The sequence below is a fragment of the Manacus vitellinus genome, unplaced genomic scaffold (assembly GCF_001715985.3).
Source record: "Manacus vitellinus isolate BGI_N305 unplaced genomic scaffold, ASM171598v3 scaffold_1_pilon, whole genome shotgun sequence".
Taxonomy (NCBI): Eukaryota; Metazoa; Chordata; class Aves; order Passeriformes; family Pipridae; genus Manacus; species Manacus vitellinus.
The window spans coordinates 49,271,940-49,286,468 of record NW_021939396.1 but is presented as its reverse complement, the minus strand read 5'-3'; the positions used below and the strand labels follow the sequence as shown (position 1 = coordinate 49,286,468).

The 14,529-nt window shown below is 37.7% G+C and overlaps 1 protein-coding gene across 3 annotated transcripts in view; it reads left to right on the top strand.

Moving 5' to 3' along the window:
- The first annotated feature begins 2,336 nt into the window (after window positions 1-2,336).
- The window catches only part of DLGAP1 (DLG associated protein 1), a 364,067-nt gene continuing 351,874 nt past the window's right edge, over window positions 2,337-14,529 (top strand). For 2 of the 3 annotated variants that reach the window (XM_008925543.2, XM_018081188.1), the window contains exons 1-2: window positions 2,337-2,416; window positions 11,059-11,213. The gene's annotated coding sequence lies outside the window, so the exon portion shown is untranslated. Of the gene's footprint in view, window positions 2,417-7,164; window positions 7,281-11,058; window positions 11,214-14,529 lie in introns of all 3 variants that reach the window. The other variant, XM_018081195.1, reaches the window with a different exon arrangement.

The window sequence follows — 14,529 nt, the reverse complement described above, 5'->3', positions numbered from 1 at the left end:
CCAGCTCCCTCAGGCGCTCCTCATAAGACCTGTGCTCCATCCCTTTCACCAGCTTCATTGCCCTTCTTTGGACATACTCCAGCACCTCAAGGCATTTCTTATTGTGAGAGGCCCAAAACTGAACACAGGATTCGAGGTGCAACCCCACCAGTGCTAAATACAGAGGAATGATCCCTGCCCTACTCTTACTGGTCATGCTATTTCAGACACAAGCCAGAATACCATTGACCTTCTTGCCCACCCAGATGCATTGCTGGATCATGTTCAGCCTCTATCAACCAGCAATTCCAGGTCCTTTCCCTCTGGGGAGCTTTCCAGCCACTCTTCGCCAAGCAGGACCTGCCTTTCACAAACCCATGACGGCAGAGCCTGATCCCCTGGTTTCCTGCATATGCTGTGTGATGGCATTCAGGCTGATCTGCTCCATAACCTTCCCTGGCACAGAGGTCAGACTTACAGGCCTGACCTCCTGGATCCTCCTTCTGGCCTTTCTAGTAGATAGGTGTCATATTGGCTAACCCCCAGTCAACTGGGATCTCCCCAGTCAGCCAGGACTGCTAAAAAATGACAGAATGTGGCTTGGTGAGCCCTCCCACCAGCTCACTCAATACTCCTGGGTGGATCCTATCTAGCTCCATATATGTCTGTTTTCCAGTTCAGGGAGTGGGTGCCCAAAGAACACTGATCTTACTATTAAAGACTGAGGCAAGGAAGGTATTAAATACCTCACCCTTTCCTTCAAGCACTATTAAGAGCAAAATATAACAGACACTCCCACACCCCACAGTAGTAAATGATTTTATAACAGAATTAAGCATGCTCGTTTGTTACTCACTCTAATTTATTCAGGGTAGGTCCAACACTAAAGCAGACAGGTTTTTTAGGGGGGCTGGAGTCTCATTTGCATTAATATACATTCACAATTCTGTTTGGCAGTAAAGAAATTCAGTACATATGTGTACTGACCTCAAATGTGTGTGAGGAAAGGCCTGTGTAAATAAGAACAGGGTCCTGGGGGTCTGATCTGATGAAACATTTGTAGCTCAGGTATAACTCTATGCTTCCTTCAGGATGAATAATGTGAACTTGCTGTTCTTTGGTTTAATAGATACTCTGTGGCAAAGTTGAATTAAATCTCCATGTTGTCAGAGTATTATGTAGATGCTTTCTTTTTTTCCTGGCACTCAGCTTTGTGACCTATTTTTGTGAGTGATTTTGGGGGCTTTGGGTCTTGCTACCACATAGCCTTTGTTTTTTACAAACTGTTTCTGTCCCTTGCAAAAAAAGCCAAAATATACAATGCTTTAAATGAAATCTGAGCTAGGAAAGAAAATTATCTGAAATGTTACAAACTTTTATCTTTTTAACTAAAATGATGCTAATCACGTTTTAATTAAAAGGAATAATTTCCAAACTGAGTGTTTATGTCAATGTAGATGGTAATTGGCAAGTTGTGAATAGCATATCAAAGTCTTTAATGGTCATATTGTCAGGGTCAATGCAGCCTCAGCCAAAGTAATTCATATTAGATTGTCCTAAAAAAGGTCATTAAAAAGCAATGTAATTTTCTCTCTTTCCCAATTTTGTTGCTTCTGTGGCAGAGATGTGTTTGAATACCTTTTTTAACAATTTGCTAGTCTAGCTTCATTTATTGTTTCCATAGTTCAGTGCTTGAAACATCTTAATCACCTATGTGTGTTTAATGGTGAGGTCCAGATGCTCTAGGAAATACATTTTCCTAGGCCGAGTGAAGAGACTTGTGCACGTAACTCAGAAACCTTGTTGTGACCAGGCATAGGCCAAGGGCACTTATCCTATCTGACCCTGAAGGTGCAACAGTGGACACGTGTCTGAGAGCAAAAACTGCAGCTCCAGCTGTGGGGTCTGCACCACCTATCCCAGCAGTGGCCAGTACCTCCACCCAGATGGAGCTGCTGAGGAAAGAGAGTGCAGTGCAGTGCAGACCTCAGGACATGCCGAGACCTTTTTCCTGGCCTGCAAAAGGTGTGCCCAGGTGGAGGACCTCCTGCTGCAGGTGACTGAGCAGCAGGAGGTGGTGAGAAGGCTGCATAACATCTGGGAGACCAAGAAGGAGTTAGATAACTGGTTCCAAGCACAATCTGCAGTGGACTCACAGCCCATGGCCAGTCAGCCAAAAACTCCCCCACTGGCACACACAGAAGAGATGGAGTGCCAAGAATGCATCAGAATGGAAGTTTGCAATGGCAAGGACCTGCAGGAGGAAGAGACTTACCCTGAAGCCTCAGGTGCCCTTGCAGAACCGCTTCATCACTCTGCAGACAGAAGAGGAAGTAGAGAATCATAGAATGGTTTGGGTTGGAAAGGATGTCATAGATCATCTACTTCCAGCTCCCCTGCCAAAGACAAATTGCATCCAGAGAGAGGCTGGAACTGAGTAAGGCAGCCTGATCTGCTCCCTGTATAACAACCACTGCAAACTAAGAAAAGGCAGCAGATCTTTAAAGGCCCCATCAAACCCAAATCATTCTATGATTCTGTTAATGTGAACATTACTGACCTTCTGCATTTATATGGATAAATTCTGCATTTATTAGTAATTACCTTAAGAAAATACATAGCTGAAATATAATTGTCATTAGAACAACATTTATGTTCATTAAGAGCATGGGTCATACAATTGCATTAGAGGACTTGACAGATATTTTTCAATCCATTGCCATAAATGCAGAATTTATGAGTTAATCATTAAGAATAAGTTTAAAATGATCAAACTGATTAGGTGAGTTTACTTCAGCATGATGATTGCAGCTGAATTGTCAGTAAGAATTTCTGTGAATAAGATGATGACATTTGATTTGCCTAGACTTTGAGCAATACCTTTTTGCTGGCACTGCTTCATTATGAGTAAAGTTAGAGCTGTCACAGCTGCTGCAGATTTAGTTCTTGTTTTATTATTCATGCATGCTTAACTGAGGGGGTTTTTTTCTAGTGGATAGGTGGCTGTGAGGTGTTGATAAATATATAAGTGAATGTGGTTCTCTGAGGACAATACCTTGAATGCTTCTGTATTTTAACTATGATCTTGTAGGAAGTTACCAGTAATGGGTTGGCAGTTTATCCTTTCTGCATGTGGCAAGTTAGAGGGTTTTGCCTTTGTTTTGGGGGGAGTTTAGAGGGACAGCTTTCAACCACAGCATAGAGTTTAGCGCTTCTCTGCAGCTTCTTTATAGTTGTTTTCAGAGGTTTGGAGAAGGAAGCTAATTTGAAGGACCATCAGAACTTTGTAGTCCGTGCAATCCTCTGCATTCCAGTAGGTAGAAGCAGCAGGGAGTTGAATAGTAGTTTAAAATTAATGTAGTTGCTATTATCCAGAAAGTTTTATTGCAAAATAATTTTCCATCATCTCTCTATTAACATGTATCATTAAACATACAACTATGTGGTGGGTTGAAAAACTATATCCTAGGTTTCTTTCGCTGAGCTCAGTATTTTGCTTTGCTCTACATGTGGATGGTAGCTTAGAAAGAATGTGTAGATTGTATTGATTAAAAACGAATTGTGAAAAAATGTATCAGCTTAAGAATTTGAAATTTTGTCTCTCCTTATGCTTTTAGTCCCTGCTGCTTTTTTTCTGTTTCTTTTTTTCCCTTTATTTTCTGCCTTTTGAGAGAGAGGGTGGAATATAATTAACAAGACTGAACAAGTTTTTGTAATGAAAAGTTTCAAATGTGAAACATATTTTATCAATTTACTTTGTTGTTAGAGTTCAGTTTTAGAGTTGAAGTATCTGAGATTATGCCTGCAAATTAACATTATGGCTAGCATTAGAAAAAGCATTTATGGTGGACAGTTCATGTATTCTCTTGAGTGTTCAATAACCAGTCCCCAGCATGGGACGATCACCCAAGCATTCTGTTCCAGCCTTCTTCTCCACCCTATTTCTTTTAGTGAGAGTGCATTCACTTAAAAATTGTCTTTTAAAACTCACTTGCTATATGATAGTAGTCAGGAATCAAAGGTAAACTTACTGTGACGTTGTCTGAACTTAGGATAACATTTTCTGCTGTCCTTGACAACAGAAAAATTAAATGCTTTGTTTTTTTTAATGTCACTTCCACCTGAGAATATCATCATGGAAGAAAAAGAAAAGATGATACACATTTTAGCATTTGCTTCAACTGCTGACTCCTTTTTTTTTCACCTTGTGGCCTTACCAAATGTAGGTTTTTGGAAAAGGCTAGCCTACTTCATAGAAATGAAAAAAATCCTTGTAAAACTGAGACAAATTTGATAATTTATGCCATATATTTGTCATAGGAATCAACTTAATAAATTGCTGATACATGTTTTGATTCTGAGTGTTAGTGGAAATTAGATCATCTCTATTTTTCTGTTGTCCTGGTATTAATGAGTCTGGGTATTGGTATCCCCAGTGAAGTTGGGTAAAGAGGCAGCACTGAGCTCAAATGTTCTTGACTCAACCTTGCAGTAAAACAGCAAAGTCTTTGATATTTGCTTTGATGCTTTTGAAAGGAAATACTTTGACTTAGAAATAATTGATTTTGCATCTACATTCAACAAAATTCATTAGTTGTCAAAACATTTTAAGTCTGTCGAATCCATATTTTCTTCCAAAAAAAAAAAACTTGGAAAAATTTCAGCCATCACTGTGTAGTTTCCACCTAGCTAGCAAACCACCTAGGAAAACTGGTTTCATTATTTTCCTGTTGAATGATCATGTGCTTCCGTACTTGTGTAGTCATAATAATAACAACAAGAAGCAAAGGGAAATGTAAATAGCCATAACATTCAAGCATACACACTTGAGTATTCAAGCCTGTTTTACTAAGAAAACCTATTAGCAATTGTTGACTTCAGGAAGTGATCCAAGCATGTGAATTTTGTACTTCATCTCATTTCAAAAGGCTTTTGCCTCTTTCTGACTCTTCCACATATGAATTCCTGAGCAAATATTTAAGTATGTCTGATACTTAAAAAAAATTCAAAAAGATGTTAGTGCCATTTCCCACTACACTTTACAGGGGAAAATACTGTTTTTTAATTGTTTATAAAATATTTACATGCCATATATGCACTTGGAGATAGGGTTATTTTCTATCCTTAAGTCAGAAGATATATTTGCACATAACTACAGAAAAAGAAGCCCAGGCCTCCTTTTGCTTCAAGCATCCTTGTAGCTAGCAATTATTTGATTCTCTCCTTCAGTTATTTCAATATACTTCTACAGGTTCTGTTCTGAGAAATCTGCTGGCACCAGTGGTGAGAGCTGCCACTCATACTTGTAAGCTCAGTTTCTGGAAGGAAGACTGTTCTTTTAATTTTTTTTTTTTCTGTGGGCAAATTACAAGCTGCAACCTTTAAAAATTAAACCTGAATAATGGACTATTTTGAAAAAAAAATAGAAAGTTGGAAACTTTGGATGGTTCAGAGGCTTTTTTCTCAATAAAGAACTGCTGGGATTTGTATAGGAGTAGTTTTACAGGGTATTTAGATACTATTCATCAACAATTATACATTTAATAAAATTTAAAAAAAAAAAGGCATACAGATTACCATGTGAAAATTTGCCAAAAGTTGGTTTTGTTTTTATTTGTGATTCTTTAGATAAAAATATCCTGGTTTATATTTTTATTTGATTTATACAGATCATATTCATTATTTGTCCTAAGTAATTCAAGCAGGTTATGTAAGGTATATGGCACTGTAAGTAGAAATAATGATCAGAATGCAGTGTTGCAAGAGGGATCGTCAGCTAAAATCTGCACATACTCCATTTGAGTGTTTTGTGTGGGAAATGGATGGCAGAACTCTCTCCTTGCTCCTAATGTAGGCTTCTGTGTCATATTTAACCCATAATACAGCCTCCGTTTGGAGGTCTAAATGTGATGTAAATGATAATGTAAATCTATTTTAAAACAAATTTTTTGTTTTAGGGGTCTTGCACCTACCATCCTGTATTTTCTTCATTCTATAAAAATAGATGGACAGTCTTATGCTGTTTCAATCTCATAAACAACAAACAAAAAAGCCGTTATTGATGTAGAGATGGCATCAAAAACTTCTAACAGCTCTCAAAAATACATCAAGGCCAATTACTTCTAAGCCTTTATGAAAATAAAAGAAAGCAACTTTCTCTAGCCCATTTTTCTGGATAATAATTAGAAGGTTTAGAGTTGCCAGCCAGGTGGTTTTAGCTGTGACAGCTGGAAGTATAGCTTCTTTCTTTATTTTAATCTCTGCTAATCAAGTGTTTCTGAACCTCTTTGTAAATTGTGATTTTTTTTTCTTTTTTCCCCAGAGTAAACCTATGCTGCCTCATTTTTCCTTTTTGTCTTGTTCCCCTCCAAACAAACAAATAAATAAACAAAGCCTTATCCGTGCAGGAGAAAAAAAAAAAACAACAAAACTTTCAGAGAACCTGTTTTTTTCTCTATGAAGTTTTACTTCATGTTTCAAGTGAGCAATGTTAGCCTCACTACCTTTTCCTCCAACAGAAGAAGGAGGATATGCCTTCAAAAGCACAATAAGAACCCACTAACTTCTTTTGCTCTTTAAACTTAAACCTCACTGGAGCAATGCTTTCGACCTTGATATTCACACTGTTCACCTCCAGGTATTCCCTACCAGCCAGGACCATTGCCTACTGCTCCCAATAGCTGCCTTCCCTGCCAGTTGTTCTTGCTCACTCTGTCTGCTGCTTTGCTCCGTCAGCCAGTCTGCCATTATCTCCCCATCTGTTCATTTTCACTCTTGCTGTTCTTCCCAGCCACATTTCTTTGCAACTCCTATAGGGTTTCAGTTCTTTTAGAAAGGATACAGTTATATCGATCAATCCACCTGGAGCCTTCCTTTTTTTTTTTTTTTTTTTTTTTTTTTTTTTAAAGAGGAAATGCTCAATCCTTTCTCATTATTCCCTTAGTACAAACTTTTTTTTCCATCAAGGGTGTAAGCTGCAGCATTCTTTTAGGGTGACTTATCCAATTATGGTCAGGTTAGCTGTTTATGTTTACCAGATAAATTTTCCCCAGTTTTACCATTTAGCTATGTTTGACAGGAACCTTGCCAGGAGCTGCAAGAATTACCCAATCCATGTGTGAATCGAGTTTGATCAGCTCAAGCTTTTGACTGATTACAGGCAGCTTCCTTTACTGTCTGACCAAGGTCAGCACAGCCCCACTGAACTCCCCACTGAAGTTTCCAGGGAGAAACTGCTATCCAAAGATCTCAGGAGGACAATAGACATTTACTTCATGTCTCCTATGCGATCATACAACTCAGTGGGATTACTGATTGGATTTTTGTTATTTAAGAGTATGAGTATAGTTGATGTACATTTTGTGATAAATTGTAGCTATCAGGTCCTGTTTTTTGGAATCTCCAACAATCAATTCTTTGCTGAATTTCTGTCCTGAATATGTGCAAATTAACTTTCCTATATTACTGCAGTGTGTTGCACACATTCATAAGAGAAATGCAGCTTCCAGTTTCTCTGTTTACTTGAGTGCCTTTTGAATTATATTCATGGCCTCCAAAATTCTTGTAATCCCTCCCATCTTATGTGATAGTCCTTGTTCCATCATCTAACTCACTGATAAAAATAATAAATAATACCATACTGCACATCATCTCTTGTGAACCTCACCCAAGTAATCCTTGTTTTTGTCAGTGATTAGATGTTGTTATCAACAGCTGTAAGCTTGTTTCAGTGTTGTCTGCCCTAGACCATGTCTCCTTTATTTTGCCTGTGAGGATATCATGTAGTAACCATGGCTTATTTATACATGCCATTTTTTAGCCTGTGAAACCCTTTCATTTCCAAGCATGTTGTTTCAGAATTTTGGAATAAAATTTGCACTATTGAATTTGGGGTTTTTTGGACTCTGAGGATTTAGCACTGTACATCTTTCCTTTTACACCCAAGCTGATATTTTACTAGATGTGCACTCGTCCTGGTTGGCAGCTGTAGGAACAAGGGTCTCATATGGCACAATGGAGTGCTTCCACCTGTTTGTGTCTTTGGTTTGCTTTTAAAATGTAAATTGTTGCTGTGTTTAGAAGAGCTGTTCAGTGCTTTTTAGCAATTAAGGTTGGCACCACTGTATACAAGTGCCAGAACAATTCTTTTTAATATACAGTAAATGATCTCAGTGTCAGATATAATGGGTGGTTATGGTGTACTTGTCAGTTACATCCTTCTCATTTTGCAGCTAAGTGAAAATGAGAAGTAGTGAGTGAGTGATTGATGAATCTATTTTTCCTTCCTGTTGAGTAGCAGTTTTATTTAAAATTACTTAGCTGATTTTTTTTAATTCACATTTTCACTTGAAACTGAAAGTACTTTAACTTTTTCTGTTAGCCTGGTGATACTTGGGGTCCAAACATGCAGTGCCTATACAGCCCTTTGTAAGTATTCCAGCTACTGGGGAAACCCTGGAAAGACATTTTTCTTAGAGCACCTGATACTCTCAGTCAGTGTGCAGCTCTTACTATCTCCCTGGAATTGCTGCAGTGTTTCCCTTCATGTTTAGTCAGCTTCAATTGCTAAATATAGATGTGGGACCAGTACTGCTCTTGCTCTGTTAGGGTGGTTTATTTGACATGGTAGTTTAAAGGGAACACTTCTGCACTCCCATCAGTCTCAGGCGCTTCAGTGTTCCATAACTATCTGTGGGAAACAAGGAGGGAAACCCCTTTCACAGGTGACACAGCACACCAGTGGGGCAGTTGAAAAATGCAGCATGATTCTTGGTCGTGAGTTGATCTGTCTGTCACAATGGCAACAAGATGAAATTTGATCCAAATTTAATGAAAACATGAAATTCTGCTCTCAGGAAACATGAGATTTGCAAATGCATCATGGGGAATGACTAGCTATGCAGCTGGAATAGCAGGGTCTATTTGTTTGGATCTGAAGCTGAATGGAAATCCGGCAATGTGATGCAGTTACAAAAGAGGCCACTGTTACTCTTCTGTGAAATGTGGGGAGGTAATTGGTCTACACAACTAAATAAATGTCACTCGGGTCTCAGATGTACCGCTAACTGTGGACACTGTACTTTTCAGCAGTGGTTGAGGAATGTATTTTTGATGGCAGGAACATTTGTTAGAGATCTAGATATATATCTATGGGAAATGTTTTATTTTAAATTTGATTTTTAAAAAGGAGTTAATTGGGAAGTGCAGTCAACATCTGTTATCATATAAGGTACTGCCAAAAGGAGGGCGAACTCTCTTTGCAATCTTCCTTACTGAAAATTTTAAACATCAGATTAGAAAAAACAGTTTTAGAGATGGCCTATATATGTGTCCTTCATCAGAGCAAGATATTCAGCCAGAGGTTTTGATATCCCTTCTATGATTTTGTTTGTCATCCTTTTGCAGAAAAATATTCTCTTCTTTACTCTTGTTGGGACTCCCTATTTTTAAAGGATTCCTTAGAAGAAAATATTTTCATCCTGTACTAGAAGTCTCATTATCTTACAGCATTTTACTGAAAGCGTTTTACCTGGTATTTATGCCTTTTTACACTGAGACTGGTGAGCTGCAGATTTCAGGGAAAGCCATGAGAACAGCCTTAAAACAAACTCCACTATTTTTCTTTAGCAGAATGAGAAGAATATTAGGTAAATTAAAAATGTTGCACTTCAGAGAGCTTCCATGGATGTTGGTAATCTGATGCTGTGGACTTCCAGTAACATGGTACTAGGGATATATTTAATTACCTCTGAATGAGAGACAAAGTGTTTTATATCATCTGTTCTAACTGTATTTGACAGTTGGCAGTCAGGGGAACACTAACTCAAAATGGATTAAATTCACCAAAGTAGGCATTCTCTTCCTGCTATTTGTTAATCACCATTTCTTTTTCCAAGTTGCTTCAAAATAGGAGAAGGAATGACACCTGAATGGAGTCTGAGGGAAAACATAAAAACAGCCACCTTAAATCTCAGATAATATTCCTGTAGAAATCTGCTGCTTTTCATAGATAAATCAATTAAACATTCTGCATCATTCACTGTGCAAATGGTTGTATTGAACTACTCTATATTACATTGTGGTTTTGAGCATTATCTGAGATGAGAGGGAAACTGGCTCCCAAACTAGTGCGTACTATCTCAGCTAAAGAATGAGGCTGTTTTTTCTCCAGTGCTGCTTCATAAAGCAAAATATGGTAGGCAGCAATAAATTGAGTCAAAACAGTTAAAGAGAAAAGAATCACATTCTGTACTGCATCCAAACATCCTTGATTGCTTTATGTCTGTCTTATTCAGGGTAATATATTTCTTTCTGCTATAAGGCGTGGAAGAAGTCAAACAGAAATACCAGCTCTATCCAGATGATTAAGTTTGACGAGGGAACAGAAGGTGTTCAGTGTTCTGTTTTTCTTCACAGGAATAGCAGAATTCCCTCTGTATGGCACATTAGTATTGGATCCTTCATTTGTTTTGTTTTGTTCATCTGGGATGGGGCAGAAGGGGGAATAGAGGAACCAAGGTAGCCAGGTAGATGTGGAGACATCAGTACTGTATTTGATAATATTTTTTATAAGGTACATTTACAATTGTTTTCCTCTTTGTCTCTGATAAACTCCCAAGTTTTCTAGGCATGTGTACTTACAGATAGACCAAAGATGTCCAGATATCCAAAGATATGATGAAAAAGAAAAACTTTTTCTTACAGGAGTTGCCACTATCATGAGGCAATTGATATTAAGATGCACTTTTCTGGAAGTATGCTAAGTCCTTAAAAAATTCACTGCACTGTATAAGGGTTTTGGTGCCAACTGATATCAAGAGTCACAAAACTTCTATTTTTCAGTCTAAAGATTCACCATATATAACTTTGTTTTTTAATAGATTCATATAATTTTTTACATATCAGCATAGTCTTTTTCAAAATACTTCCAATAAATAAAAACTTGGTTGCAAAGTAATCTGGATGAAAAGGGAAACTGTTTAGCAATATTAGTTGCTCTCTGCAGGTTGTCATCTGAATGGTGCAATATCAGTATCACTAAAGAATCCTGTTCTTGCTCTCTCTCTCTTTCTGCTTCAGATCACTTACTTGAAGGGAGTCATCTAGAAATTTTAGAGCTCTCAAAGAACTTCCGTTCTCATCCAGTATTTTCTGAAGAAATGGATTAAGTGGTTTCACTAAACCTTAAGAGAAGTTGATGAAAAAAAAATGGATGGAACTGGGCCAAGTTAGAGGTAGGGACATGGGTGCATAAAGGGGTGGGGGGGGCTACTTTCTGACAAGTAGCTGTGAAACCCATAAAGTCAAGAACTTTCAAGTTATGAATGCTGGGTTTATAGTTGAACCATATGCAATTAATTTAGGACCTTTGAGCATACACATTATCATGCATCTGGTTAATTATATGCTTAGAGAGAGTCTCCTTCCTACTTTCCACAAAACATTTGCTGGCTCAATGTATGAGGTAGATTTACTTTAGGGCTGTACATAGAGATGGCAACTCATTATAAGTGAAGCAGAGGACTCCAAGACGACTGTGTTTGTGACATGGCTACTTGGGTTTCAGCTCTGCCTCTGCCCCAGAATTCCTCTATGGTGCTGGAAAAATGATGTAGACATAAAGATTCTAAAGCATAACTCCTCTCTCAGTGTTGCTTTTTTCTGAGGGACTCATAATCAAGAACTACGGGTTTAAAACCTTAAGTTGGGAGCACTTATATATGTAGCTGGGACCAGCTGGGAACTGTGGTCTGAAGGTGAAAAGTGCAATAAAACGTGAAGTAATCTGAAAGATCAGGCATAGGCTTCTCAAATTTGGTTGCCCAAAAGGAGCTGTCAGTTTTGTTCGTTCTTGTCTTAATCTTTGTGCTTCTGGTCTCAATGTGTCAGAGATATGAAAGAAAATGTGCTCAGTCAGTTGTAAACAATGAAGTAGACAAAAACTTTCATTTGGGTATATATATGCCCTTAACTTTCAAGTATGTTTACTTGAAATACGGTTACATCTGCTGTATTATATTAAACTGGTCTTCACTGGTGACAACAGAATGAAGTATTTTTAAGGATAGCTTAAGGAGAACAGGAAGCTTGCTTGTGGGTCGTTAGGGAATTTATGGCAAGGAATTGTGCTTTTTTTTTTCCCTGCTTCTTGCCCATGAATACAAGGGGAAAAATACAATGGAATTACATAGGGAATTTCCCTGGGAAACACTGAAGGGTGCTGTGGGCAGCAGAGGTCTAAGTACTGTTGCTATTAGATTCCAAAGCCAGGGATGAGATACATAATTGTCCAAAAGACAATGGAAAGGCACAGAATAGGAACCTGTCTGATGTAGGTTACAGATGTTTTTTGAGATAGTGCGTGGTTGTAATAAACACTGGCCTCTCCATACTGATGGTTGTGTGGTTTTGTTCATTAGTGCTTTGCTTCTCTCTCCACCAGCTCGCACAGTACTTGCAGAGAAAAGAAACTACTCAGAAACATGTCAGTTCAGTGAAAAGGCACTTTATATTTTGTTTAACTGCCTTGAAAAACTATTTTGTATCAACTGCAAAGGTTGAAATAAAACAAAGAAAGTGTGGGGAAACCTCAGGTTCTCCCTCTGGTAAAACAAATGGAAATAGGTACTCATCTCTCTACCTAATTCTTTGAAAGTTCAATATTACACCTCCTGGACAATGTGTTCATTTGCCTTTGCAAGGATGAACTACCTGCCAGAATTCCCAGGGTGGAGTACTTTCTGTTGTTGACCAGTAGCAAGCATCAGCAAAGAAGTAATAGGCTAGTGCATTTATAATAATATATTTGATTTAACTACATCTTGCTTATTTAAAGTATTTATTAATTATATTTCAAATACTTCTTCTGACTTGCTAACTTGTTTTTAATTAAATCCTTGTTAAGTTGATTGACTTAATTGAAATAAATGCAACACCCTGATGAGAACTGGGTTATTTTGAATCTAGTTAACCTTCAGAAGAAAGTGGTTTTTCTTCTTCAGTGTAATTACCATTGGGATTAGCTTATTATGCACATAATAGGTGACCTTTTGTGTTGTCCAAGGTAAATAAATATGCAGAGGTATTTGCTGCATGCGCATAAAGTATACAAGTTTTAATATAAGGTACAAACTTGCTGTTTGTTTTGTCTTTTGGGGCCCTTTTTTGTTCAGACAGACTTGCTATTTTTATTATGAAAGTTCTGAAAGACATGAGTCAGGAGAGAGGCCCTCATGTCAGGTGCTATGCAAAACCTTGGAAAGCATAAATGGATTCAGCTACTCAATCAGGCTTTATTTCTGACTGTAACTTGTTTTTCCTAGGCTGCCTCTGTATGTCCTTGTGCTGCTACATCTTGAATAAAAATGAAGCTTCAAAATTGTAGTTCCTCTCTTTCTTCCTCCATCAGACTTGTCAATTCTCTTTAAAAAAAGCATGATGAAAAGCCCTAGTGATTGCTGAGTAGGCCTCAAGTGCAGAATCATTCCAATCAAGGCTTCACTTTGTTTTTCAAGGCCCATTCATTGGGAATACTTCTGTTAATTGTATTGTAATCTGTCCTCATACTTCATTTAAATGCTGACATGGGATACAGAACTGCTGTGTTTTAATGAGTGTGATAACGACTTGAGACATAGCATACATGTAGTAGGAATAGAGATGAAAAATATAATCATGCTTTACTTGACAATATCTGAGTAATATAAAGCATATAGATACCATCACAATTTAGATAGCATCAAAATGTAAAGACTCCTGGCTTTGCATCTTGAATAAGTCATATGTAGTGTTCCTGAATATGTCACACAATTGCTCTGTGCATTGTTTTCATCAGTTATGAAACAGGGAATAGGCATTCTTATTTACCTCTGCAAAGTAAGTCAATTTAAAACTTACATGTAAATATCTTTCTTCCTGTTATTATGGCAGTGTGATGTTAAATACTGAAGGTAGAAACCAAAGGGGTCTCCACTGAGTTTTGTTAGGACCAGTATCATCAAGACCCATTTGTCATCAACATCTGAGAAAGGACAGTCTGATTCTTCTTAGTTTATGAGTCCTTATAATCTAAAATCCCTGCAATGGTATTTTTATAGTCTGCAGAATAGTACCAGTGTAAATTCTGTAACCACTTTCTTCAGCATGCCTGGAGACCTTCCTCAAAATGGAGAATAATATCCTGCAATACATGCATTATTTTCTCAATACAGGTTTAAAATTAACAGTCAAATTGAGTCCCCTTTAGAGGCAAAATTTATGTTTTATGTAATGTATCTATTCCAAGCCTTTCCTTTGTTAGGTTCGAGGTTGTATAAACTACTGTGCTTACTGCATCTTCCTGATGAGAAAAATAATGTTTGTGCATATTTAAGGTTCAGAATACATTCATTTGTGATGGTAATGGAACGCTGATTCAGGCCATGTGCTGGGGAAGTGAAAAATGTTTCATTCATTTGGTCCAGATGCAGACTGTAGATGAGGGAAGGGAGATCAAACTAGATTCAATATAAAACATCTTTGCATGTGCTTTTCCTCAAATTCAAAAGCAAG